Genomic DNA, 26,531 nt, shown 5'->3' with positions numbered 1-26,531 from the left:
AGGTGGCGCAGTGGTTGAGAATCCGCCTGCCACGGCAGGGGACATGGGTTCGATCCCTGCGCCAGGAAGATCCCACATGCTGCAGAGCAACTAAGCCCGTGAGCCACAACTATTGAGCCCATGTGCTGCAACTGCTGAAGCCCACGCGCCTAGATCCCGTGCTCCGCAACGAGAGAAGCCACGGCAATGAGGAGCCCGCGCACCACAACAAGGAGTAGCCCCCACTCCCTGCAACTTAAAAAAAAGAAAGCCCGCATTCAGCAAAAAAGACCCAACACAGCCAATAAAATTAATTCATTAATTAATTAATTTAAAAAAACAAAAACCCCACCTTCCTAAATAGAGAACCTCGGGGCATGTTGAGTGCACACAGAAGCAGTTTCATGTCTTCCTTTCCAATCTGTATATATATTTTTCCTTGTCTTATTCCACTGGCAATTCTTCCTCCAGTGTAGTGCTGAGTAGGGGCAATGACACTGCATACCCTTGCTTCAGTCCTGATCTTAGAGGGAAACTATTCAGTAGTCCACCATTAATTATGATGTTAGGTATAGGCTTTTCGCACACACCTTTTGTGAGATTGAAGACATTCCCTTCTCTTTCTGACCTGCTGAAAGCGTTTCTCTTTTTCCCCATGGGTCGATGTTGAGTTTATCAATGTTTCTTTTTACATTTATTGAGACGACACGGTTTTTCTTCTTTAATCTGTTGATGTGGTGAATTATACTGATTGATTTTTGGATGTTGATCCAGACTTGCATTCCTAGGATAAATCCCATTGGTCACCATGCATTATCCTTTGGGGATATTGCTGGATTTGATTTCATAATATTTTACTGAGAATTTTTATGTCCAAGTTCATGAGGTATATTGGTCTACGGTTTTCTTTTCTTGCGATGCCCATGTCAGGTTTTGGTGCCAGGATAATGCTGACCTCATAAAAGGAGCAGTATTTGTTCCCTCCTTTTCTATCTTCTGGAAGAGACTGCGTATGATTCGTATCATTTCTTAAGGGTTTGGTAGAGTTTGCCAGAAAACCCCTCTAGGTCTGGAGTTGGTCGTTGTTGTTGGAAGGTTTGTTTGTTTTAATGTTTGTTTGTTTGTTTGTTTGTTTTGGCTGCCCTGGGCCTTCGTTGCAGCACACAGGATCTTCACCACGCGGGCTTCTTAGTTGCGGCATGCAGACTCTTAGTTGCGGCATGCGGACTCTTAGTTGCGGCATGCGGACTCTTAGTTGTGGCATGCACATGGGATCTAGTTCCCTGACCCGGGATCAGATCTGGGCCCCCTGCATTGGGAGTGCAGAGTCTTACCCACTGGACCACCAGGGAAGCCCTGTTGGAAGGTTTTTATAACATCCATCTCTTCAGTATAAATGGGACTTTAATATATATATGAGACTTGTTTTTCTTGTGTGAGTTTTGATAGCTTATGTCCTTCAAGCAATTTGTCTACCTCATCTAAGTTGTGGAATATATGGGCATAAAATTGCTTGTAATATCCTTCACTACCCTTTTAATATCTATAGGATCTGTGGTGATGTCCCCTTTTCCATTCCTGACACTGGCAACTGGTGCCTTCTGTCTTGTTTTCTTTGTCAGTCTGACTAGAGACCTGTCACTTACGTATAATATTTTTGTAGAGGCAACTTTGGTTTCATTAATTATTTTTTCCTGTTGCCTTTCTGTTTTGTGTCTCATTGATTACTGTTTCCTCCCTTCTGTTTCCTTTGAATTTGCCTCTTTTTCTATTTTCTTAAGGTGTAAGCTTAGGTCACAGATTTTCTTTTTAATGTATGCATTTAATTCTTTTTTCCTTCAAGAAAATTTTCTAAATAAATAAAATTTCTAAATAAAGATTTAAATTTTCCTTAAATAAATTTGTTATAAATTTTCCTGTAAATATTACTTTAGCTGCATCACACAAAGTTGATATGTTGTGTTTTAATTTTCATTCAGTCCAAAATATTTGGTCATTTCCCCTACCCTTAACCACTCCCTGAGACTAGCTGTGTGGTCCGGGGTGAATGAAATCATCAGGATTTGGGGGTGGGGCACGTGGCAGGGACACCTAAGCAGAAGAGCACCATCTGGGACTCCGGGACTCCATGTCCAGTATCTTGGCTAAGACTCCACATTGCCCGGCGCCAATCCCACAGGTGCTGTTCAAAGGAGAGAAAATGGGTGATGATCCATCAGGCCATCTCGGATACCCTGTACCCAGCTCAGCCCTTCCCAGGCATCCCACCTGGTGCAGCATTAGGGCCTCAACCTTTCTGATGCTCTGGCAGGAGTTGGTATCCAAGGGCCACTTGAGTCATGCTCCAGGATGAGGGACGTCTCACCCCTGTGGCTCCTTGCCCACCAGCCCAAACAAATATGATGCTAGCAGTCAAGAAGGCCTCACTATACACCAGGGATGGTAGGCTCGCTGTCCCTAAACATTATCTCCCGAGTCTGCAATGTTCCTTTCAAAGTAGAGAGAATTACAGTTCCTTTTCCATATTCCTTATGGTCAACAGGCCAGAGGGTCCTGTGTCAGAGCAGAGGCTGCAGGTCTTGCCTGTTTGGTTCGTGGAAATCTCCCGAGACCACCTAGGTGCCCAGGACAGCTCAGAAGCCACTGGCTCTGTATTTCTTTCCTTCCAGTCTAGAACCGCGGTGGGTGTTTGTATTTGGGAAACGAGAGTACGGATCTTTTTAAGGAGAAATGCCAAGTCCTGAACTGGCAGCTCTACCCTGCAGCCAGCTGGGACAGGGGCACAGGCACAGACACAGACACCCAACCTGGGGGCTGGCTCTATCCCACCAGCTGAGCCCCGTCCAGGCCGGGGTGTGCCATGGTGTCCCTGCCAGGTGTCTCACACCACGGTCACCTCCAGGACCCTCCTGTTGCTCCCCACGTGAGGAAGGTGTTACCGACCAGGGTTCTTGGCCTCCTTAATCAATAGAAATTGATCAGAGGCCAGATCAGAAATTCAGGAGAGGCTCTTTCGGGGGCCCCTGCTGCAGCAGGGGGGCTGAGAACAAGTAACAGCTTCCCTTACTCCTTCCCTTACTCATCCGCTGAGTGGGGGCTGGGGGGAGCCTGTTCTTTACGTGGGGTGAGGGTAGGGGTGTGTCCAGGGGTGGGGCTGGAGGGGTGGCTCAGGTGGTCTGCCCACCCCTCGGTGGTGTGTGTGCAGGGGGCACCGGGCAGGACCCTGCTTTAGCTCTCAACCCCCTGATTTTGCTCCCTGCTCTTCAGGAGTAGCAGTTGGGTTTTTGGTCTCTTTGTATCTGATTGTCCACAATTTGCTCCAACTGGGGGTGGAGGCCCTTATTCTTAGTCCCATATAGTTTCTTTGTATTTTGTTACTCAAGGAGATGTTTGTCCAGGTGCAAAGACTGCTGCAAAGGGTTCCTGTCCCGGCCAGTCTCAAAGGGAAGAGAGGGAGACACGGAGACACAGAGAGGGCAAGCACGAGGGCCCAGGGCGGACGGTGCATGGGGGCCACGGGCAGCCAGTGTGCTCGGCCTCTGCCTTCACCGCGGCCTGTCGCCACGCTGCAGCCACGTCTGCCTTTCCCACCGGCTGCCGGTGCCCCACCCCGGCACCCGGGCAGGGGAGGCAGCTGGAGGGGCCAGGGTGCCTTTGTCCACCCCACGCACGTAGCAGACCTCGTGCACAGCAGCCCCGGCGGCCCCCCTTCCGCTGTGCCTGGAACAGTCCTCCTAACGTTCCCTGCTTCTCCAAGATGCAGAAATTGCGAGTGGAGTGGCGTCTGTGTTCTTGTACCAAATTAGCCACACTCAACTCAAGTGCGCGCCGCCCGCCTGCCGCCCAGCCGCCTGCCCACCCGCGTGCCCACCCGCGTGCCCCTCCTGTCGCGGGCCTGACGCACCGCCTGATGCCACTCGAAGTTCACAAGCAGTGGCGGCTCTCGCCCGCCCCCCAACCTCGTAATTACCAGGCCACGATTACTGGATGCCAGGGCTGGCTCAGCTTAGCTGCTGTGTGACCTGGGGCCATGTGCATCCCCTCCCTGGGCCTGCTTCCCCTCCGTGAAGCAGGGCAGAGCCAGACCTCTGAGCACGGACGTGACCCAACGGCAGTGTCGCAGCGGCCCACAGCCCCTCCGCCTGTCCTCCTCCCAGCCCACCTCGCAGCCAGACCCCTGCCAGCCCGACCAGCAGCTCCTTCTCCTGCAGACAGACTGTCCCCACCCTGGAGACCCCCCAGTGGCACCGAGGGAGTGGCAGAAGTCTTGCTGGTTGGGGCCAAGCCACAGAGAGGGTATAAGTTTAAAGCAATGGTTTGGGGGGTTTGGAGAGGAGATGTGCCCGAGCTCAGCTCCCCTCTCCATCACTCTCTGGCTGTGTGGCCTTGAGCAAGTCTCTTACCGTCTCTGAGCTTTGGTTTCCTCTTCTTACAACATGGGGAAAATAATCCCAGAATTGCCGGGTAGTAAAGAGCCACTGTGTCTAAAGGAAGTGGCGGGCTTCCTAGGTGGCGCAGTGGTTAAGAATCCGCCTGCCAATGCAGAGGTCATGGGTTCGATCCCAGCTCCAGGAAGATCCCACATGCTGCGGAGTAACTAAGCCCGTGTGCCAAAAAAAAAAAAAAAAAAAAAAAAATAAAGGAAGTGGCACAGCTCCCGGCACCCCTGCAGGCTCTGGGCGTTTGTTGAATGACTGAATGAAAGAATGAACGTGTGGGTGCCTGCGTGCTGGCGGACAGCGCTCTGCACACTCCATGCAACAGCGCTGATGGCCTGGGTCCCCGGGGCGCCTCCTGGGGAAGGGACCTGAGGTCCAGCACGTAGCGGGTTGAGAGTCCAGAGCCCAAGTCTGGTCTCCTCCCACCCGTACCTCCAGCCTTCTCTGAGCCTGTTTCTGCACCTGTTCACCCCCGGTACTCACTCCTGGTGAGGACATGTGGGCGGGGGCAGTGGTGGGGGGCGGGGAGCCAAGTTCTCAGCCAAGGGAGGCTAGTCTGGGCCATACCCTCCTCCCTACCCAGCACCGGACATGATTCAGAGAAGCTCTTCTGAAATCTACATTTTTTTACCTTTGAAAAATTATACACGAAAAGTATATAAAAATCTCTCACAGAGCTGGAGACTTACCAGTTGTGCCCTTGACTGTATATACGCTAAACCTCAATTTTTTCAATAGTTTTAAAATAAAAACATTACTACAGCTCACTGACAAAAATCCATCACTACAGTAATACAGGTTTCGCCGCATCCAATTTCTATGCCCTGGGGGTAACCAGTGTCAGAGGGCATAAGAGAGGCAGGTTAGACCTGGGGGCTCCTGGGGGGCTGGGGGCAGGTACCCACTGGGTCACTCTGCTTTGTTCCCACTGTGGGATGTCAGGGACTTACAGGCCTGCTCAGGCAGGAAGCTCAGGGCCTCCAGGACCCAGAAAGCCCCGGCGATGGGTACAGGCGGGCGGAGCAGGGGGAGGCCCACCGAGCTCAGGAAGGAGCAGCCTGACAGCGGCCCTGGGGGACTTCCTTCCCCACGCAGGCAGCCTTGACTGCTAGGACCGTGTTGCTTGTACGTTAAAGTCGAGAGAAAGAACTGCTCAGGCAGCCTCTCGGGGCCGAGAGACCCTCAGGTTCTTGGGCCACGGCCTCCCTGATTTCCAGGAAGCCCCCAGAAGCACCCCCCCAACCCCGATGAGAGACAATGTGCATTACCCCAGATTCTGGGCTCTCCACCCGCTGGGGACCCTCAGGAACCATTGACCTGAGACTTCCCTGGTGGCGCAGTGGTTGAGAATCCGCCTGCCATTCCAGGGGACACGGGTTCCAACCCTGCTCCAGGAAGATCCCTCATGCCACAGAGCAACTAAGCCCATGCACCACAACTATTGAGCCCACGTGCTGCGACTATTGAAGCCCGCGCGCCTAGAGCCCGTGCTCCGCAACAAGAGAAGCCACGGCAATGAGGAGCCCCCGCGCCACAACGAAGAGTAGCCCCCACTCACCGCAACTAGACAAAGCCCGTGCACAGCAACAAAGACCCAACGCAGCCCATTAATTAATTAATTAATTTTTAAAAGAAACCACTGACCTCAGACTGTAATGGAAACAGGACAGCAGAAGCCACCTTAGGCCCTCAAGGGGGGTAGCCGAGGGCTCGAACCCTCTTGGTCCCCAGCCCTTCTCGTCAGTTAAGAGCGGGAGGTGGTGTGTTGGGGGGGGCTTCAAGGTGCCTCCGGAGGAAGGAAAACAGCCATGGGGGAGGTGGCTGGGGGGCGCTGGCTCCCCTGGCCTGCTTCCACGGAGGCTTCTGGGGCAACGCCCCACACCGCACATGATGAGGGACACTGCGAGGCGTGGAGGAAGCACTGGCCTCGTGCTTGACCTTGAGCATCACCGGCCATCCCTCTGCCTCTGAGCCTCCCTCCACCTTCCCTTCTGCTGCTTCCTCAGCCCACCTGGTCCAGGTCACGCCCCCCTCAGGAGCCCCCTCCTGCGGCCTCCAGCCCCCGCCTGCAGCTCCAGGCCCCCGGCCTCTCACCCTGGCCTGGTTCCTTCCCCCACATAACGTGCACTCACCCTTCAGGAGCCACCTCCTCCTAGAAGCCTGCCGGGATACTCTACAGACCCGGACCTTGTGCGAGCTCAGCCCTCCCTCAGTCCTGTCATCACGTGCGTGCCCTCTTGTCTGTCCCAATAGCTACCTTGGGCACGGCCAACACGCGTGTCCCCTCGACACAGGTCAGCGCTCAGGAAACATCTGGTGAGCGAGAGGGTGAGGGCAGGGAGGGCACGGACCCCCCCAGTGGTAAGCCCCCCACCCCACATACTGCCTCTTGCTTTTTGACTCAAATCGAGATTCCCAGCTTCTCGGATTCCTGCTGGGCCCAGGGCCCACAGCTCCTGACACACAGGGGCCAAGCAGACGGGGCCTGGGGGAGCCTGGGGGCGGGGGGGCCGCTCTCCGTCAGCAGCAAAGGGCCCCAGGAGGGAGGCAGGACCCCAGATCTCAAGCTCCCGGGGCTCCTCCAGCGCCCAGCGCCTGGCAAGCCCTCAGAGGTGTCACCAGGTTGTTAGGAGGCCAGGTCCTGAGGGGACAGCAGAGGTCGGCCTTGCGAAAGGGGAAGGAACAGCCCTCCTGGAGGCCCGGGGCTGAGAGGGAGGGCTGCCAGCTTTCAGGGCTGGAGGGCCAACGTGGGGAGGGGCCCGAGCTCTGCTTGCAGGCACTGGGGGCCGAGGGGGCCTGAAGCGGGGTGGGGTGGGGATTCTAGCTAGATTCCAATAGCAATAAAAATAACAACAACAACAAAGATAACAGTAGTACCCGCCACCAGGCCGCCGGCCCTGCTCTCAGTCCCTCGAAGGCCCAGAGCCCCCGCAGGTGGGGCGCAGAAGGCCGGCCTGGGGCTGATCAGAGCTGGAATTCTGGCCTTGAGCTTGGGTTCTCTCCGCACAAGCCTCCTTCCTTCCCTCAACAAGGGAGGCCCCCCAACCCCCAACCCCCTCCCCCGTGCTGGGTACTGGGTGCTGGGCCAGCCCCTCGCCCATGAAGGGGGGACCCACCAGCTCCCTGACTTGATGTCACCAGGACTAAACAGGGCATCCGCACTTGGAAGGTCAAGGCCACGGTGGTCCAGAGCCGCACCGTCCACCACAGCCTGCGCGCCACGCTGGCCACTGAGTGCCTGCCATGGGCCAACCCGCCGTGAGAGGCTGCAGCATGAAACGCAGCCCTGCCCGCAGAGACTCGGCCCAGACAACGGGCGCCCCAGTCGCTGTCTCCTAGTCATTACACGTTGAGATGACCGTCCGTGGAGTATGTTAGGTCCCAGAAAACATTACTGAAGCTAATTTCACCAGTTTTGGAGTTTTCTCCATTCAGCTGCTGGAAATTTAAAATCACACTTGCAACGCGCATTCTAGGTCCCGTGGTGTCTCCACTGCAGAGACAAGGAGCCTGGAGGCTCGAGGCAGCCTGGGAGCTGCATGGGTGCTGCTGAGGACCAGGCCGGAGGGAGAGGCCCGGGGTGCGGGACACGACTGGGAGGGCACCACACAGGTGCTGGTCACAGCAAAGGGGTGGCTGCGTGAAGCAGCTTCCTGGGCTCTGGGCCTTACACCCCACTGTCCTCAGGGCCAGGGTTCCTGCGCCTGGTCCCTGGTTTCCAGTCTCCCTGCTTCGGGCTCTGGCCCTCCTGGCCTCTGATGGTCAGGCCGAGCCTGGCAAGGCCTGTGGGTCCTGCACCCCCGGGGGCCCAGCCTGAGCCGGTTCTGAAGGCCTGCTCTGCAGGGCATGCAAGGAGGAAGGAGAGTGGAGCCCCGTGCAGGGTCCCGGCCACCTGACCAGCTGCTGCTGCGAGGCCAATAGCCCCCGCCTCTGAGGCCAGCCCTCCGCCCCGGCCAGAAACCAACCAGCGACACCTGCCTCCCCGATCCCCCACGACCCCATTGCACCTCCTGGGTTTCCCCTCTCGGAGCTCCTCCGCCCCCCCCCCCCACCCCCCGCCAAATAGCGCTGGTGGAGAGGCAACAGCAGCCTACGCTGAGTAACAAATCTTCCGCGTTCCCGCCTCTCCTTCACTTACACCAGGCGCACAGTAGCAAGTCAATCTGAAAAAGTGCCGTGTTTTCGGAGGCGAGCAGCCCGAGAAATTGATGTTTGCGTTCATCAATCTTGTAGGGGCCTGCGGGGCTCGGGGAGTGTGACACCAGAGGATTCTGCTCCTGATTAATTGGACTCCAAGCAGGAGAGATGAGGAGAGAGATCAAACACTCCACGTGCCTGGGCGCTCTGGAGATGGGCAGGTTCTGTGCCCCCCGCCCCTGCCCAGCCCGAGGTGTGTTTGGGGGGCGCTGGCTCTGGGCCCCTCTAACTTCCTCCTGGCTCCAGGGTCAGCTCTGCCCGACTCCCCGTAGGACTCTGGGGTGACCTCCTTCCTGTCTGAGAAGGCGGGGCCAGGGGACATCGCTGCCTCACATGCCACCCTCCCACTGCCCACCTGGCTGGGCCTAAACCCTCCAGAGGCTTTGGAGCCTCCGTGCTGAGTGGTCCCCACGTGGCCCCGTGGCCGGCGCAGACAGGGCTCTGGACGAGTGTGGCTTTGTGTGTCAGCGAGGCGGACCGGAGCCCCCCGCACTGGGCTTCCTGTGGCCTCTGCCCAGCACCCCTCAGTGGAAAGCATCTGGCTGGCCCGGAGCTGCCCATCTGCTGTCTGGGCTGGTGGAAATGAGGTGGGCACTCGGGTATTAGAGCCAGCCCGCAACCATCCGACACAGGCCGGCCATCAGTCCAGAGGGCGCGCCTCCTGGGTTCCATGATGCAAGGCCCAGACTCTGCGACGGTTCCAGGAGCATCAGCTGACCTCTTTCCCAGGGCCTGGGAGGACCGGGAAGCGGCAGGTGAGAAGCACGGGGAGGTGTCAAGGTACCCTGCGTTTGTACGATCTTCGTGGGGCTGACGCAGAAACAGAGCCTGCCTGCTTCTCACTGATGGGGAGGGATGCAGGCCCATCTTACAGAGGAGAACACCGAGGCTGAGCTGGAGAAGGACAGCCAGGAATGGAAAGCAGGCCTCAGGACTGGAAAGCAGGCCTCAGAACCCCAGGGCCAGTGCTCTGTTCCGAAGCCCCAGGTCCCCAGGAGTCCAGGGACCTGGTGCCGGGACCCCATCCTCGTCACCCAGGGAGGTTGCGGGGACGTGGGAGGTGGGGCCCCTCCAGGGCATCCGTGGGTGGCTGGCCGTCTGACCACTTCCCTGCTGGCTGAAGGTTTATTTGGGAGGCAGGGTACTTGCCCCAACAGGCCCAACACAAGGGCGTGAAATCATCCCTTCCTCCCAGGTCAGGAGCCTCGTGGGAATCATTAATGTAAAAACAATCACAGTGTGAAATACATTTGACCCTTTTCTCTTCAGTCATCACCAGCATTGACTGAGCACCTACTGTATGCCGGTAACTGTATTCTCGCCATGTGACGGGACCTTGCCATCACCACCCCAGACTGGAGGCGTCCTCCTCATCTCATGGGGGCAAAACCTGGAGCCGCGAGCCTGACCACAGCTGAGCAGCGAGAGGGTGTCTGTTTCCAGCACAGACGAGTGACTAGGCAGAGACAGCCCCAGGGGGTGGGGGGATCCAGGCCTCCCAAGGTGCCCACTGGCTCTGTGACTGCGGGCGTCTTGGCCCCATCGCCAGGCCTCAGCTTCCCCATCTGTAAAGTGGGTCTGAAGAGAGACATAGGCAGTGGCCACCACCCAGGGCACTGTGCTGGGAAGCCGGTCAGCCAAGCAGGCTTTGTCCAGAGCAAACGTGACCTCTACCCGAGTTGACGGAATGTGCTGGAAATGGCTCAAGGACGCCTGCCCTCACCCGCCTTTGGGGAGCCCCTGGGTGCTGAGGGGAAGCCTGGGTGCCTTGGACCCCCCCATGCTGCCCTCGGCCAACCCTCCCCCTGCTTGCTGCCTCCCCACCCCCGCCCCGGCCACCACCGCCAAGGGGCTTTCCCACGACAGGAGGGCGAGGGGTCACAACGGGAGGGGCCGGACCCCCTCGGTGCTCTGCTCTGAACAGGAAGTGGATTTTTAAGGATGGTCAAAAGGCCTTTTTATAAACTGCTAATTGGATGAGTCTTGCCCCATTTCCCTGCACACGCTCGCACGCACACACACCCCCGTTCACATATCTTTGACTTTCCAACAAACAAACAAAGCGTAATCTCTGTTACTGCACAGAATGTCCTGTTTAAGTTGACAAGAGCCCAAAGGGATGACCCCGAACCGTCCCACCACGAAATGCATTTCCAGGAGCAGTTCGATGGCATGGACGCGTACCCCATCCCCACCCCCACCCCCGCAGAAAGCCCCCGGAGCACAGGCTCCAATCTCAGAGAGCAACCCCCCACCACCCGCAGTAGCCGCCCAGCCCGGGGCTCCCCTTCCCAGGGTCCCCCACCCAACACACGCCGACGTGACCACTGTCAAGCAGAGAGCAAACTCAATGCATTCAGAAAAACATGAATGTTCAAACTCCAAAGACAAACTACAGGCAGAGCCAAAGGACAAAAAGACAAACTTGGAAAAATACTTGCTGCACGTATGGCTGGAAAAGGTTTTCTATTATTACTATAGAAGAGGGTCCCACAAACATGTAACGAAGCCGGTTATCCCACTGGGGAGAAATTGGGCAAAGGACGTGAAAACCAATTCCCTTATAGTCAACAAGCATTTCAAAGTGTTTAACTCCACAGAATTCAAAAGTTAAAAGAAAACAGACATCTCTTTACCTCTCATGAATTGGCCGTGATTGTTTTGTTAATACTTAAAATTAATGAGATGGAGGGAAAAGGTACTTAGTTTCCCTGTTTACTATCCTGGAAGGAAACAGGGCAATTTTCCTACACACACACACACACACACACACACACACACACACACACACACGCACACCGCCACACGCGGGCACCTGCTGAACCAGACACCTCACTTCCGGCTTGCTCCATCGGAGGAGTGGGTCCTTAAGGATGTTTGTCCAAATACTGGTGTTTGTTACAGAAAAAACAGTCAAAACACTTCAAGGGGTGGGGCGGGGGGGGTGTAAATAAATTATGGCGTTTTTATATAATGTGATACCTCCTGGTTATTTAAAGGCCTGTGGTTGAAGATCTCATGATGGAGACATGGAAAAGCACGACAGACAGTAGGAAGGTCTGATCCTCACGACACTTAAATACGGATATATGCCCCCCCCGCCCCCCCACACACAGAGGAGAGGAACAAAGACCTACACCAAAATGCTATGGTCTCTGGGTGGTAGAATCGATTTTCTCTTTTTCATTGTTTCATTCTTTCTGTTCCACTGTTTGTATATTGAATCTGTTTGAGTTTTTTTTCCCACAACTAAACTCTAAAACTTGCCTCTTTTCCAAAGCTCTCCATGGAGCCCAGAAGGGGCCACAGGAAGGCACCTGGTCCGGAACTGACTGCGTGATCTTCAGCAGGTCAGGGGGACTCGGATCTCACCTGGGAAGGGGCTGACCCGCCCTGGGGTCTCTAGGGGGTGAAACTGGAGCGGAACTGTGACCTGGCCTCCTGGAGCTGGGGGCCACGTCACCCGTTCCGTTACGGGCAGTGGCCTTTGAAACCACCAGGTGACCGACCACCTTCTCAGCGCGTGAGCTGATAGTCTGCCTTCCGGACCTGGAGCTGGAATCTCGCCCATCCCTCCCTCCACGTGAGCTGGACCCCATGGCAGGCGTCCAGTCTGCCCACTGCTCCCACAGGGCAGCTGGGAAAGGCAGGGGGACCTGCCCTGAGCCCCACCTCTCTGGGGACATCGCCCGCCGGCCCCCCATGCTGCCAGCTCAGGTCATGAGACTCCTGTGACCCCAGGGCAACATGCGTCCTGGAGAGACCACAGGTCCTTCTGAGGTCAAAGCCAAGTTCCCCTGCCTGCTGGAAGCCTGCCCCTCACTTTCTTGGTCCAGAGCCGGTGTGGAGATCGGCTTTCTCCCACCTCTGTTTTCTCCCATCAGTGAATGAGGGGCCGCCCTCTGAGACCCAGGACAGTGGGGGAGCTGATCTGGGGGTGACAGGTGAGGGGGTGGCTGAGAGTCCTTGGATGTGGTGCAGACACCCGGTGCGGTAGCTGGAGGGAGAGGGGTGTGGGGTAACTGGCCCATGGAAAGGTCTAGAAGCCATGGCCTGGATGACGCCTCTAAGGAGTGGGGACCTTGGAGGGGAGACTGGCGTCCACCAGCATCCGAAGCCAAGCACGGGCAGCCCACAGGGGTCCCGGCGGGGAGGGCTCCAGAGGCCACGTGGAGGAACAAGGATAAGGATGGTCCAATTAGAGGACGGTGGGGGTCTGCACAGGTGGCCCTTGGGGGAGGGGAGCCACGCTCGGGGGAGGGCTTCCTGGGCAAAAGGGAGGGGGGCTGCGAGGGGCCTCTGGGTAAGAGGAGCGGAGGAATGGGGTGACAACACGAGAGGCACGGGGACGGGGCTGTGGGTGTCACAGGAGTCGCGACAGCAGAAGGACAGCCTGGGAGGGGAGGCGGTGATCAAAGAGGAGACGCCACAGGAGTGACCAGGGCAGAGCCCAGGGGAGGGGCCCGTGTGGCAAGAGGGAAGGCGGGCACGTGGGTGCGTCTAACCGTCACCCCTGACGTTGAAGCTGAGCTGGGGCACGTGAGGTGTGAGGACGGATGAGAACCCGGGGTCGCCGGGTTCAGGGCCACATGGCAGACATCAGGAGCCCAGGGTGGGGGCCGGGAAGCTCAGAGGTGACGGGCGCGGGGCTGGGATCAGAGGAGGCACCGACGCCCTCCCGAGCTCCACCCCTCCAGCCTCGTCCTGTTTTCACCCACCAAGCTTATCCCACCCCGGAGCCTTTGCACGTGCTGGCCCGGGATTCCCTTTCTCCAGACCACTGCGTGGCCAGCTCCGCCCTCACCTTCCAATGGAGACTGGATCAGGAGACGCCTTCCCCGGCCTCCCAGCTGAAGTCAGCCCCGAGCCACCTCCCGTCTGTGTACCTTCCTCATTTATCCCTGTGTTAGGATCAGTCTCCTCCTTCTAGAAGGTGCCACCCACCAGTGCCAGATGTCCACTCACCTCTCCTTCCGTGAGACCCTCCCGAGAGCCCCCAACCGAGGGCTTGCTCACGTCCCCAACCCCGTCACACAGAAATGCCTGCCGCACTCAGGGTCACACCTACCGTGCCCGCATCGGGCCACTGGAGGCAGGTGGGGCCGCCCCCTTTTTACAGAGGAGGAGACGTGGGGGAGAAGGGCCCAGCCACACTCAGCCCACGCTTTGCTGCCTGACGTGGTCAGTGCAGGGCCGCGTGTTCGAGTCCCCCGGGCCCACCCTGGACACCGGCCCGGAAGGGAAGAGGAGTACTGGGCCCAGAATCCCAAGGTCACGGGCCAAGTGTGGAGGACGCTGGCTCCCAGCTGAGCAGAGGCAATGCAGGGGTTACTCCAGGCTAAATAAACAAGAGAATTGGGCAGGAAGGGATGAGCGGACGCGGCACGTCAGCTAGCCAACCAGCCGGTCTGTGAGCCTGGGCCTGCGGGGAGCCTGGGGCCGCACCGTGGGGCTCACTGCTGGCCGGGGGGGCTGTGGGCTGGGGCAGCTGCCAGCCTGTTTGGTAAGGAAAAGGCCCACGGAAGCTCCTTCGGGGCCGGGGCCCTGGGGAGAGCTGCAGCCTGGCTCGAGCCCCTCCTTTCCTGCCCACGGGTCTGAAGATGGAAACCCGGACAGTGTCTGTCCCCATCTCCAGGTGCGGCCCTCAGCTGGGGCTGGTGGGTCGTTCTGCCTCCCAGCTGGCCAGGGGACCAGCCGCCCACACAGCCTCGCCGGCCTCCAGGTTTCATTCTGGACAAGCGCAAAATGAACCAGCTTCTGGAGGCTTTGAGCCCCTGGAATCAGGAACACAGCTGCAGTTTTCTGGAGCGGAAACAGGCTTCTCTCAAAGTCTAAAAGGCGTATGACGCCGTCCCCTCATCCCCAGCAGGAATCTCCCGTTTCAAAGATGCAAGAGCAACTTCCCCCAAGGTCTCGAAGGGACTGGTGACAGAGCAGGGACAAAGCCCAGGTCCTGAGCCCCAAGGAGGGCCTGCGTCACTGGAGGGGCCTAGCACCCTGCAGGTAGACGGGGAGGTCCAGGCTGGGCACAGAGACGGCAGAAACTCACTCTGCTCATGTCTGCCTGGTCTTCACGATGGGCCCATCTACAGACCAGGAAACTGAGGCTTGGAGAGTATAGTGGGGTGGATGGTGGCCCCACAAAGATATGTCCCCTGGGACCCGTGAATGTGATCTTATTGGGAAAAGGGTCTTCACAGATGTAGTTAGGTTACGGATCTCAAATGCAATCACCCTGGATTTCCCGGGCGGGCCTTAAATCCAATGACCGGTGTCCTTATGAGAGACAAGAGGAGAGACCACGTGAAGACGGAGGCAGAGACGGCAAAGATTCGGCCATGAGCCAAGGACACCTGGGCCCCCAGCAGCTGGGAGAGGCAGGAAGGACCCTCCCCTGGAGCTTCCGGAGGGAGCACGGCCCTGTGACACCTGGATCTCAGACTTCAGGCCTCCAGCCCTGGGAGACAACGTGTTTCTGTGGTTTCCCCCTGCCCCACCCTGAGTCTGTGGTGCTTTGTTACGGCAGCTGCAGGAGCCTCGAGCAGAGAGCTTCCCTTGCCCTCCACGTCCCCGCCGAGGACACGGCGGCAACTGAGCCAGTGGGTGGGACCCCAGGGTCCGAGCTGAAAACAACCCTGTACTGTCCTGACAGCGAGCCCCAGAGAGCAGAACCTGCCCTCCTGCCTTTAGCTTAGGCTCTGGCCACACCCCGACACCCGGCCCGGCTGGAGGGAGGTACCCATAACCACCTCCCTGTCTCTGTAGTGAGCTCAGGGGTCCAGCGTGGCTCTTGTCTCCTCTGCGGGCAGCAGGCCGAGTGTGAAGGCTGCAGGGAGCCGGGGACGTGATCGGTCCGAGGCTCAGAGGGGCCAGAAGTAGCAGAGGCTGCCGGGGCAACAGCAGGGTCACCGGGTCAGGGCAGGACGCGACGATGGGCCAGGCCTCCCCCCGACCTCTGCCCCCCCGGCCCCACCCACTGTGGGACCTTCTCAGTCACCCCTGTCTCTGGGGCTGAGCCCTCGCTGTCCACAGAAAGTCCAGGTTGGGGCATGTGACCCAAAAGATGACACCCACCCCTACTCTGCCGTGCTCCACCCCGGTGCTTGCTTTCTCAACCATAAATGGGAGAACACCCCCTACCTCGTGGTTCTGGGAGGCCCGCGCTGGCACAGAGCCAGCCCGGGAGTGGACACTGCTGTCCCTACCACCATTCCAGTGCAGGGAGGCCATGGAAGTAGGGCAGAGGCCACAGCAGTGACGCCCCCGCCTCCCTCAACCAGGGCAGCCGTGGGGAGATGCCTGGTGCTCAGTTGCCCCCGGGCGCCTCCCTCCGAGGCCAGTGCAGTGATGGTCCAGGTCTGGACCCCCGCTGTCCAGCATCAGGCCACCCCCACCCCGAGCCCAGCACAGTGGTGGTCCAGGCCTGGACTCCCGCCGTTCAGCGTGCGTGTCCAGAACTGCATCCCCAAACTTCCAACACACACTTGTCACCCTTCTCCAGGGCAGCACCTCCTGCATCTGGGGCCAGTGGCGTCAGCCGGGAGGAGCAGGCTGCCGGGAGAGGGCCTGGGGCTGACCACCTCCCCAAGGGGATTCATGGTCAGAGCAGCCACCAGCCTCAAATGCAGCACCCCGGGGCCCTGGACGAGATAGACAGCCCTGAAAGGTGGGCACCGTTTCTATCTCCACTCACGTTGAGAAGAAGGGTGCAGAGAGGGGACGGTCTCGCCCAGGGCCTCGAGGCTCCTACAGAGTGGGGCCAGGCGTTCTGGGGCAACCGGTTGGGTGGTCCCATCCTTACCAGCCTGCCCCTGCCCTGCCCAGGGATGGACCAGGCAGGCGGGAGAGACCAGTCCACCCTCACGCTTCCTGGAGCTCATGGGCCTCCCCCTCCCCCCTCCCCCCCCAGCCCCCCCCCGCCTCCACAGGGCAGCACGTCTCAAAACGCACTGTGGAGCCCTAGACCTGTGGGGTCCTGCTGGCCCTGCTCCAGGGTGATGGGGGTTGGGACGTGCTGGGTGGGCGAGGGGAGCAGAATTCTTTCACACAGGACTTTTCAGCGCCTTCGGGTGCTCTGCACACTGGCCCTGGGGGAGAACGCTAAGCAGAACTTCCCACACTATTTGGCCATGGGTGGCACCAGACCCCTGTGGCAGGGATGGGGGTTGGCTCTTGGCAGAAGTCCTGGTTCCCTAGTAGAGAGCAGGGGCCAGCCCGGGCTTTGCAGTGACCCAAAGCTGCCTTCAAATCTCTCTCTGTTCCCTTCTGGCTGGGGTCCTCTCTGAACCTCAGCTTTCTCCCCTGTCACCTGGAGAAAGCCATGCCCAGGTCCCAGGTGGAAATCCTACGTGGAGCACCTGGACGCAGCCTGCCCTAAGAGGGTGGGGAGAGGGGCAGGGAGGCGGCACCTCCCACTTCCTCCTGGGTCAGCCATGCTCTGTCTGGCAGCCTTTTTTAAACTAAATGCTTTCCAGTCTCGCTTGTAAGGGTGAGTTTTGGTGCCCCACGCAAAGGGTGTGTAAATACTTCATCGTTCTGAGTTCCCCAGCACCCCTGCCAAACGGGCCCAGCCAGGGCCAAGAACTAGGAGGACTGTGTTCCCTCCCAGGCTCCGTGACCCCGACATGCTGTCCAGGGGGGCGGAACGGGGCCCGCCGGGGGGCAGAGCGATGGGACTCCTCGGTGATTATCCACACCAGGCTATCTGGGTGCTCTGAACAGCGCTGGGAGCACCTGCTTCTTCCTCCAGTGGGAGTTTTTCCAGATTCCAACCAGAGGGACCAGAGCTCACGCCCCACAGCCTTTTGGGAAGAGCCCGGACGCCCAGGCAGGGGCCATGGGGGATGGATGCCAGCGCCACTCCCCCGGCTGCGGGGCCCATGGTGGGCATCTCACCTGTGGGACGGGGCAGCCGGGCTATGCGTGGACCAATGAGGAAACCGAGGCAGAGCACCCAGCGCAGCTGGGCCCGGAAAAGGTGCAGGATGTGTGCCGGCCCAGCCTCTTATCGGCCACGTTGTCCCAGCAATGACTTGTTTAAACATCTGTCTCCCCCTCCCGGAACCCGAGGGCCCAGGCCGGGGAGGGCGGCGCATGCGTGCAGAGGACACGCAACACACAAGCGCCATTTACTGCCCCCACCACGTCCTCCCTGGCTCCCCAGCCCCGGGCAGGACTCCTTGGAGGTGGGCGCGTCCCCTCTTCCATCCCACAAACGACTGACTGAGAAGACAAATAAACCAGGACCCTCTGCCGGGCTGCCTTTGGGGCCTGTAGGCGGAGCCCAGCAGCAGGGCAGCCTCAGAAAGTTCTGGAATAGCTGTGAGCCAGCTCCTGGAGATGGGATGACCTGCGTCTGGGCCCCGCCTGGCCCCCCAGCCTGAGGCTCCCTCCCTCAGGGCTCAGGATGCTTGCAGGGAGCGGGTCCTGGGATATTTATACCCTGGAGGAAGGGCAGCCCCCATGCCTGGTCCCTGAGGAGCTTCCTGTGCTTCAGGGCCGCAGGGGCCAGGGCAGAACCAGAGCGCCCGGGAGGCCAGCGGTCACGCAAGAAAGGCCTCCGGCCAAACACCAGCCCTGGGAATGCTCGGTTCCCCCCTCCCTCTGCACGTCCGGGGGTCAGCGGTCACTTTATTAATAGCAGCCCCTGAGCAGAGGCCTCACCCCCTGGACCGTCATCACCCCCCCGCGGGCTTGGCCGAGTGGCCTGGGGGCATCCCTCGGAGGGACAGCAGGGGGACATCGCCACCCTAGTGCCCGGAGGCTCCAGACACTGCAGAGCGACAAAGCAGTTTTCAAAGATCACATTTTCTCCCTCCCGCCATCAACGGCAAGACACAGCATGGATTTCACAACAGCTCTTGGGGGCAAAAAACTGCACTCAGTTTGTACTTTGACAGAGTGATACGCCCCATCCTCAGAAACACTAGGATGAGAGGGGCAGCGTCTCAGCACCGCAAAGAATACCCTATGTTAAACCATCTGGGCCTATTAACACACAGAGAAAAATCTGGAAAGTTAGTCACCTTCTCTGGACCTTCCCTCCCTCCTCTGCACAGCTAACCTCTAAACAAGTCCTCTACTGCCAGAAAAAATTGTGAGACTTTGAAATTGGCCAAAAAAAAAAAAAAATTACTGCTGGTCCTGCCTAGGGCACCCCTCAAGTCATTGCAAAGCTGTTTGACAACACAGTAATTTATAGGAAATAGCAAACTGGTAAAAGTGCAAAAAGTGTGCCAATCGGAATGGTTGGCTGGTGAGAGTGGGGTTATTCTGCTCCTGTGTGCAATGCGTGGTGCAGTGAGTAGGTATGTCGTGTGTAACGAAAAGAAATGGACTTTTGAAACAATTAACTCCAAGAAAAGTGTCCAGGCTACACCTGGATAGAGATGTTGCATGTCGGGCGCATGTCAGGAACCCCACAAACCTGATGCCTCCCCACACGGCCACCAGCCCACAGCATCTCCTCATACCTCCTGGTGCCTCTGGAGGCCCGAGCCCGGGCTCCAGGCCCCGCTGCCTGCCACACCCGGGGGATACCACCTTCAGGCACCCTGGAAACGCCCTGAGCCTCAGTTTCTCTATCTGGAAAACGGGACAGTAACAGCCACCCTCTACCGAGCCCTCCCTGTGAGCTAAGCCCTGAGCTCCAGTCCTGTCGAGGAGAAAACTGAGGTTTGGGCTGTTAGGTGACCTGCCCAGGGCTGCAGACAGCCAGACTCTGAGCAAGAACGCAGGCTCTGTTCCAGGGGCTGAGCTGAGGTTTAGAGAAGGTGAGATGCGCACGGGGCCTGAGAGGCGCAACCCCGCCCCCTGGTGGAGGAGCGCGCCCCCACAGGAGGGACTGGCTAGGGGGACGCCCAAGGCCTGGGGTGTCCCTTCCTACAGATAGCAAAGCACAGGCAAGAGGGAGGAACCCACCACCTAGGGGACAACCCACTGGCCACTCCAAGGCCAGCAGGACAGAAGCCAGCAGCCAGAGGCATCCACAGGTAGGGGCCTGCCCAGTTCCAAAGGCCCCCAGTCTGCATGGTAGCCGCCAGCAGTGGCCTTGAAACTGACCCTCTGAGCCCAGCAGTCACTTCGAAAGGCTCGTGACGGCCCCAGGAGCTTCCTGGGTCACCAAGGCCTTCCATTCCAAAAGGCAATGAGTCCTCGGGGCCTGTCGCCGTTCCTGGGAATGTCACTGTTCTCCCCTGCCCAGCCGAGGACCACCGGAACCTGGAAAGGCCTCGGGGGCCGCCTGGTCAGCAGGCAGAGGTCTGTGGGCTGGAGGTGAGCGGGGCAGGGACCAGGCTCCCCCACAGCCGCCCACCCGCACCCCACGCCGCCCACAGACGCTGCCAGTGAGATGTGTCTCCAAGATAAATCCCTGAATCAAGAGTTAGCTCTCATCCCACCAAGTCCCTAATTCTGCAGGAAGGTGCTGGGGCGGGAAGAGCATTTACACAGTGGCCCCCTCTACAGCTCTGCCTTTCCTCGCAGGCGCCAAGAACCCCGAGTTGTGAAAGCCGGAAGAGCTGGGCCGTCACACAGATGGGTTTCTGGGAAAGGGAACTGGCCATGGTGGGGGCCCCAACTGGCCTCAGACTTCCTCCAGCTGCCTGACTCCTGACTGGGACGGCTTCTCCAGGTCAGGTGCAGACTTCAGCATAGGGCTGGGAAACTCAAGCTCTGCAAAGCGCCCTGTGCCTGGAGATACGAGCGTCCTAATCAGGGCAGAAGAAGGATTACTCGGCTCTGAACACTCCGGATCAGTGCCTGACGGCGTCCACTCAGTGCCCGCTTGTGGAGTGCCTCCCAGCGGCCAGGAGGGGACTGAGGGGCTGGAACGGGGCTGGCTTTGCAGAGCCAACCGTCAAAGCTCTGTGCCGGCAAATCCAGGGGCTGCCGCCAGGGGGCGCCCCGCTAGGATGCTGCCTGGTCTGGATGGACCCAAGAATCACTGAGGCCCTTGGCCTTCCTCCCCTTCTGCTTTCTTGCCTCCCCTGGGCCCTCTCTCCTCCCTCCTGCCCACACCTGCATCCCACCAGCCCATGAGCCAAGACGGAAGACTAAATGATCCCCGCACAACCCTCGTTTTCACAAGCTCCATGGCACCCCCAGCAGGCTTTCCTTTAAAAGGGTGTGGAGGACTCTGCAATTTTGTTCAACACAGAATTCCCCGAAGTTCCTTCCCTTTATCCCACAGGGTACCTCGAGGGACTCGTGGTCCCTGGAGCACACTTTGGGAGGGGCTGCTTCCTGGGCAGATGACAAGAGCACTGCCCCCCTTCCTGGGGTTGCCAAACTTAGCAAATGAAAACCCAGGACAATTTCAGAGAAACAGGGAGTAGATTTCAGCATAAGCACATCCCATGAGACACCTGAGCACACGTACACTCAGCGCTCACCGTTCACCTGAGATTCCAGCCTAACCGGGCGTCCAGTACTTAATCAAGCATCTCCACCGGGACACTAGCAGGGAAAGGGCTCACACAGGCCCGAGGCTTCGCCAGGGCCGGAGGGGACCCCACACTTCCACCCTCTCGGTCTGGGTCCTCCCCCCAACCACCCAGGCAACAATGGGCAAGGGAGCTCGGGAAGTCCCTCCTCTCCCTCAGCTTCTGCAACATGGGCAGGTCGGCTGGGTGATCTCACCCTCTCTTACTTCGGGGACTTTTCTGGGTGCAGCCCAATTCCACACAGGGGCCTTTAGGAGCAGCCCCTGGGGACGGTCTAGTGAGTTCGGTTTCCCGGAACTCGGGTCTGACGGTGATCAGGGTCCTGGAGGCACCAACAGACGCCGCGAAAAGCAGCCTCGGTAAACACAGCCCGGGGACCCAGGTTCGCGCCAGTTCAAGCTGCTGCCTCCTGGTTCCTTCCGGCCTGGTCCTCTCCACCCTGCGAAGACCCTCTGGCCACCTTCCCTCACAGGCAGCCTTCACCTTATTCTGCAAATTCTCCCCTGGTCTGTGTCATCATCTCAACGTCCCTGAAGAGGTGGAGTCATCCACTCTCCACGCAAAGGCACGGTGTCAAGATGGGGATGGGAGGTAGGGGCCCAAAAGGCTCTGCGAATGGAGATTCCTAGGCCTGACCCTAGACCCAAACCTAGACCCCTCAGATTCAGACTGTGCCCAAGAACCTGCATTTTAATACCAGGGGGTTTGGAGTCTCCCTGAAGCTTGAGAGGCCTGCTCTGGGGTTCCTGAGCAGCCAGCTGCCCGCTGTGTTCCAAGCCCATGGGGGCCGGGAGCTTGCAGACTCGGCGGAAGGACAAGGCCCCACATGGCCTGGCGATGGGCAGGAGGTGACGTCACTGGGCCCCGGGACACTCTGGATGCAGCCTCCCATGTGCCCAGACCCAAGAGTCCCGGGAGGCCCAAGGCAGGGGGTCACGCGCAGCAGCCCCGCCCGTGGAACAGCACAGTTCGGCACAAGCAGCCTCCCCTAACCCTCATCCCGCAGCCTGCCTCTAAGCCCTCTGCTGCCCCACTGGATGTGACGTCCACGTCACCCTACCACTTGGGCCTGTGTGCTCAGCTGGCAAGTGCGGGTGCTGGTGGCACCATCCTCGTGGGCGACGGGAGTGAAAGGGAAGGACGTCAGCGCAGGGCCACCGGGGCCTTGGCACACGCTGGGTGCTGAGTAAGGACAGCAGCCCCCGCCCAGCGGGCACTCACCCTGCCCCGCAACACCTCCCAGACAGCGGGCGCCCCGGCCAGGCAGGGGGCGAGGGCAGGACCCGGAGGAGCCCAGGGTGCTGAGGGACTGAGGGGTTTCTGATGAGGCCGAGGTTTGGAGACGTGGCCCGGGGCCCTTCAGGGAAAAGCAGAGCGCTGGGTCTGAGACGAAAAGCTAAGGCGGGGGAGCCCGCCGACCAGAGCTGCGGAAGGCCGCCGAGCAAGGTCTAGGACGGGTGTGGGCAGGTGGGCAGGGCAGCGGCCGGGACAGGGCCGTGCCCAGACCGCACGCAGACCCACGCAGTCGCAGCCGGCCCCGGCCCCGGGCGCCACGGGCTCTTCCCTCCCACGATGCTCCAAGGTGGGCACAGCGCTCCCGTGCGCACCGGGTTCGCTCTCCGGCCGCAGCGAGCCGGCCCAGCCGACACGCCCCGGAGAAGGCCTGGGGGGGGACGCCGCTGCCCTCCTGCCGGCCGGCTCAGCGTCCCCGGCCGCCCCCAACCCGGCCACGCCGCTGCCCTCCTGCGCCGTCTGTGCGCGCAGACGCGCACACGCCCGTACACACGCGCACACACACTCGCGCCTTGCTCAGCCCGCGCGGCGCAGCAGAGGGTCCCCGGCCCCACGCAGCCCCGCGCACACGCGCGTCCGGCCCGGGAACCGCGCGCCCGCAGCCTTAGGGAGGCGCCGCGTCCCCGCCTCGGGCTGGGGCCGCATCGCCCCACCGTCTACACGGCGGGGACGGCGAGCATCCGCCACATCGGATTAAAAAAATCTCAAAACGGCAGGGAGAGGGCGCCGCGGAGGCGCAGACGCGGGCCCGCACCGGGGCTTCGGCCATCGGCGCGGAGACTGTGCGGAGCCGGCTAGGCGCATGCGCGGAAGCCGGGGGCTTGGCCTCGGAGCATGCGCGAAAGACGAATGGCGTGGGCTGGGAGCATGCGCAGGCCGCGCCCCGGCCCCGCTCCGACCCACCCCCCCACCCTCCGCCCCCAGCACCCACAGTTCCAAGCGCAGCGCAGCGTCCGGAAGTCCGTGGAGCGAGTCTTCCTTCCTCGTTCTCTGATTCGCTACAAACCACTTCCATTTCCGCAGAGAGTTCCGAGCCATTTCCTGACCGCCTGCGAGGCGTGCCGCCGCAGGAAGTGCGTGCCGGCCCTGTTTTGTTTCCGGGGGAATCTATTTTCCTGAAGGACGCTCGGACTTCCGGGTATTCCTCTCAGCCTCTGATTGGCTAGTTTTATGAATATATTAGGGCAAGAAAAAGAAGTCTTTTCCTCACTCTAAAATAATATAGCGACTTAGGATGGGCTTAGTTGTGGCTCTCTGTTAACGCGGTCGCGTTCACGGCTGTGTATACGGTGCGAATCCGAACTCGCCATAAGTGAAAAGTAGTGCATACGGGGGCCCTTAAATAAGGAGTGAGTGCAGAGTAGCATTGTGTTGTATGAAAGGAGAGAAGGTTAGCACTCCCCTTGACAAGGATGGAAGAGGCCCTTGGGCCTGACAACACGCATACGGTTAAGGCACTGCCACCTACTTCGTGGCATCTAACCACTGTTTTTTTCGGGGAGGTGGTTCCTGCGCGTTTTTTACGCGGGGGGATCGCTACACGGTCTCTGGGTGTGCGGGCAGGGGCGTGAGGCGCGCGCGTGTAGGCTGATGCGTGGCGCATAGGTGGGGGCTGTGGCACGGGGCTCAGGGACACACGTGACTGTGTGATACACGCGTGTGACGCGTGGGCGGACGCCTGTGCGACTCTGCTTTCTCCGCTCTTTGAGCTGCTTGGCCTTTTTCGTGATGAAAAATGGATCTCCGCTCTCTCCTACCGGCATCCCTGCACCTGGGGCAGGTGTGCCTTCCCCGCCTCCACTCCCTGTCCGTTCGTCTGAGCCTGGGGGCGGGGGCGGGGAGGCAGGAGACCTGGCGGTCAGGGCACGTCCCGCAGGTGGCTGTGGTCTGAGGCTTCGATGGCTTCAAAGTTCCCCTGTGCGTCTCGTCAGCATCACAGACATTGGGGGACACACAGTAATTGAGCAGCCACCCGCTGAGAGGCACAGGTGCAGGCAGGAGAGGACCGCGGCCCCCCTCCTGGAACTCACATTCCGGACCATTCCAGAGCCTCAGGGGACACATCCGAAGCAGACGACCTCTGGGGAGGGGGTTGGTGGTCAGGGAAGGCGGGCCGCTGGAGGGAGGAGCAGCTGTGGGGACATCTGGGAGGATGTTCCAGGCAGGAGAAAGGCAAGTAAGGCAAGTGCAAAGGCTCTGCAGCTGGTGCGGCCAGTGTGGCTGGAGAGCAGGGTGGAGTCAGAGGCCAGGCCTACTGGCCAGGGTGCTGGCGACTCCAGCGCTGGCTCTCAGCAAGGGGAGACCCAGAGGATTTCCCACGGGTGAGGGACAGGGTCTGGCAGGCTCAGAGGGCAGGAATGGAGCTGCTGGGAGAGAAGGCTGGTGGCTGGCCCTGGGTGATGAAAAGGGGTCACTTTGGACGTGTTCAAGGCCAACAGGACTTGCTGACACAGTGATGCATGACGGGTCCCTCTGCAGAAGGCTGGGTGCAGGAGGAGCAGGTTTGGGAAGCTGGGGGCCTGAGACACAGCCTGGACTCCAGGGAGCAGGTCCGGGCTGTGGGTCTAACACTAAGACGTGTCCGCGCCGTAACCACTTTCAAAGCCATGATTCTGGTAGGGCCATTTAGGAGAAGAGTGTGGACCGAGAGGCGAGTGAGGCCTGAGCAGGGTGTTTGGGACTGGGGTGCAGGGGTGGGGGGGTGTGTGTGGAAGCAACAGCAGGGCTGCCCCTGCACTGCACGCTCCGGCAGTGTCAGTCTGCTCCCACCCGCTGGCCCCTGCCCTCTGGTTGCCCACAAGCCCCAGCGTTTCCCAAAGGCCTCACCCGAACCCTGCCTCCTTCCCTGCACCCCAGCGTTTTGATGAAGAGGTCTAGTGTCAGGAAAAAAAATGTGTGACCTTGACATAGGCCAAAATATGATGGCCAGCTGTCCAGTCCAGAGTGCTGTGCAGAGCCTCCACCTTGGCGCTTTAGGGCCATCTCACAGCCTACCTCGCAGGTTGCCCATGGATCCGTATCCTCAGAAACCGTGCCCGTGGAATGTGAGGGACTGGCGCCCTGTGGTTTTCACCCGTTTTGAATCCATTTGCAAACTCATGTCAGCATTTCCATTGCTGGTGTAAGTGCGGTGCTTGAATTCTCCTTTGAACGGGTCGTAACATCTTAGAGGTTTCCTCACCACGTTGAGTCAAAGCTTTGGCAAGTGTGCATTTTGTCAAGTTGTGACTTGCCTTCACACTGTCTCTGCACCCATCACTCCACTCCTGCCCCCCCCCCCCCCACATTGAGTGCAGGGTCTGCTCTGAGGCACCTCTGCTGGGCCTTCAGCATCCACCATCCCCTCCTCTGGGGACAAAAAAACAAGACCAATTTTTCCTCTGAGCTGAACCTCTTCTCAGTAGCCCAGGGAAGTGAGCCCTTCCTGCTTCCTCAGGACCCGCCCTGCCCTGGGCGGCCTGCTGAGGGCCAGCGGTGCACAGGGAGGCGGATGCAGCACAGCCGCGTGGCCAAGCCGTTCTGCTTGGAGCACTTTCCTCGATGGTCAAGAGCAGAGGTACCAGGACTGAGCAGGTGCTCCTTTTCTAAACGAGGTACTTACTTACCTTCCTACAGACCAAAACCCCAGAAAGGCAGCCTAAAGGGTTCAGAGGGTGTTTTTCCCCTTTATGTCCAGATCACAAACTGCTGTAAGTTTTAAATCCAGGGCTCATTTAAGGGCCCAGAAAGATGGTCAAATTAAACAGAAGCAACCTGACCAATTTAAATGCGAGAGCACCGTCCACCGAGCGCTCTGAATACAGAGCAGGGCTGTGGCCAGTCAGCTCTGGCTCTCAGAAAGTGAGGACACAGGAAGGTGGCAGCAAACTCAGACCTGGGCGCCTGGGGGACGAGTGACCTGGCCTCTACAGAGACACCAAGGGAGAAACCGGGAAACAGGAGGTTCAAGGAAGCTTGAGACTAACCACCAGTGGGGGCTCTGCTGGGGCCTTGGGTCACACCAAGCTCATGTGCGTGTGTGCAGGTGTATACATACGTGTGTATGCGCACGTACATATGTACACTAAGACATTAAGACGACTGGGGGAATCTGGACACCAGGTATTTGAAGAATTAATATTTTAGGTGTGAAAACGGTACTGGGGTAATGCTTTTGGAGAATTATCTTTTAGCGATACCG

General features: G+C 59.3%; 1 non-coding gene across 1 annotated transcript; it reads left to right on the top strand.

Annotated features, from left to right (window-relative positions):
• Positions 1–23,719: 23,719 nt before the first annotated feature.
• LOC130847262 (U6atac minor spliceosomal RNA) lies at positions 23,720–23,845 on the top strand. The gene has a single exon (XR_009052045.1). It is a non-coding gene; the product is annotated as a U6atac minor spliceosomal RNA (small nuclear RNA).
• The last annotated feature ends 2,686 nt before the right edge of the window (positions 23,846–26,531 follow it).

This window comes from Hippopotamus amphibius, chromosome 2 (genome assembly GCF_030028045.1).
Source record: "Hippopotamus amphibius kiboko isolate mHipAmp2 chromosome 2, mHipAmp2.hap2, whole genome shotgun sequence".
Classification (NCBI taxonomy): Eukaryota; Metazoa; Chordata; class Mammalia; order Artiodactyla; family Hippopotamidae; genus Hippopotamus; species Hippopotamus amphibius.
Note: the sequence above shows the minus strand (reverse complement) of the source record. Positions and strands in the feature narration are given on the sequence as shown.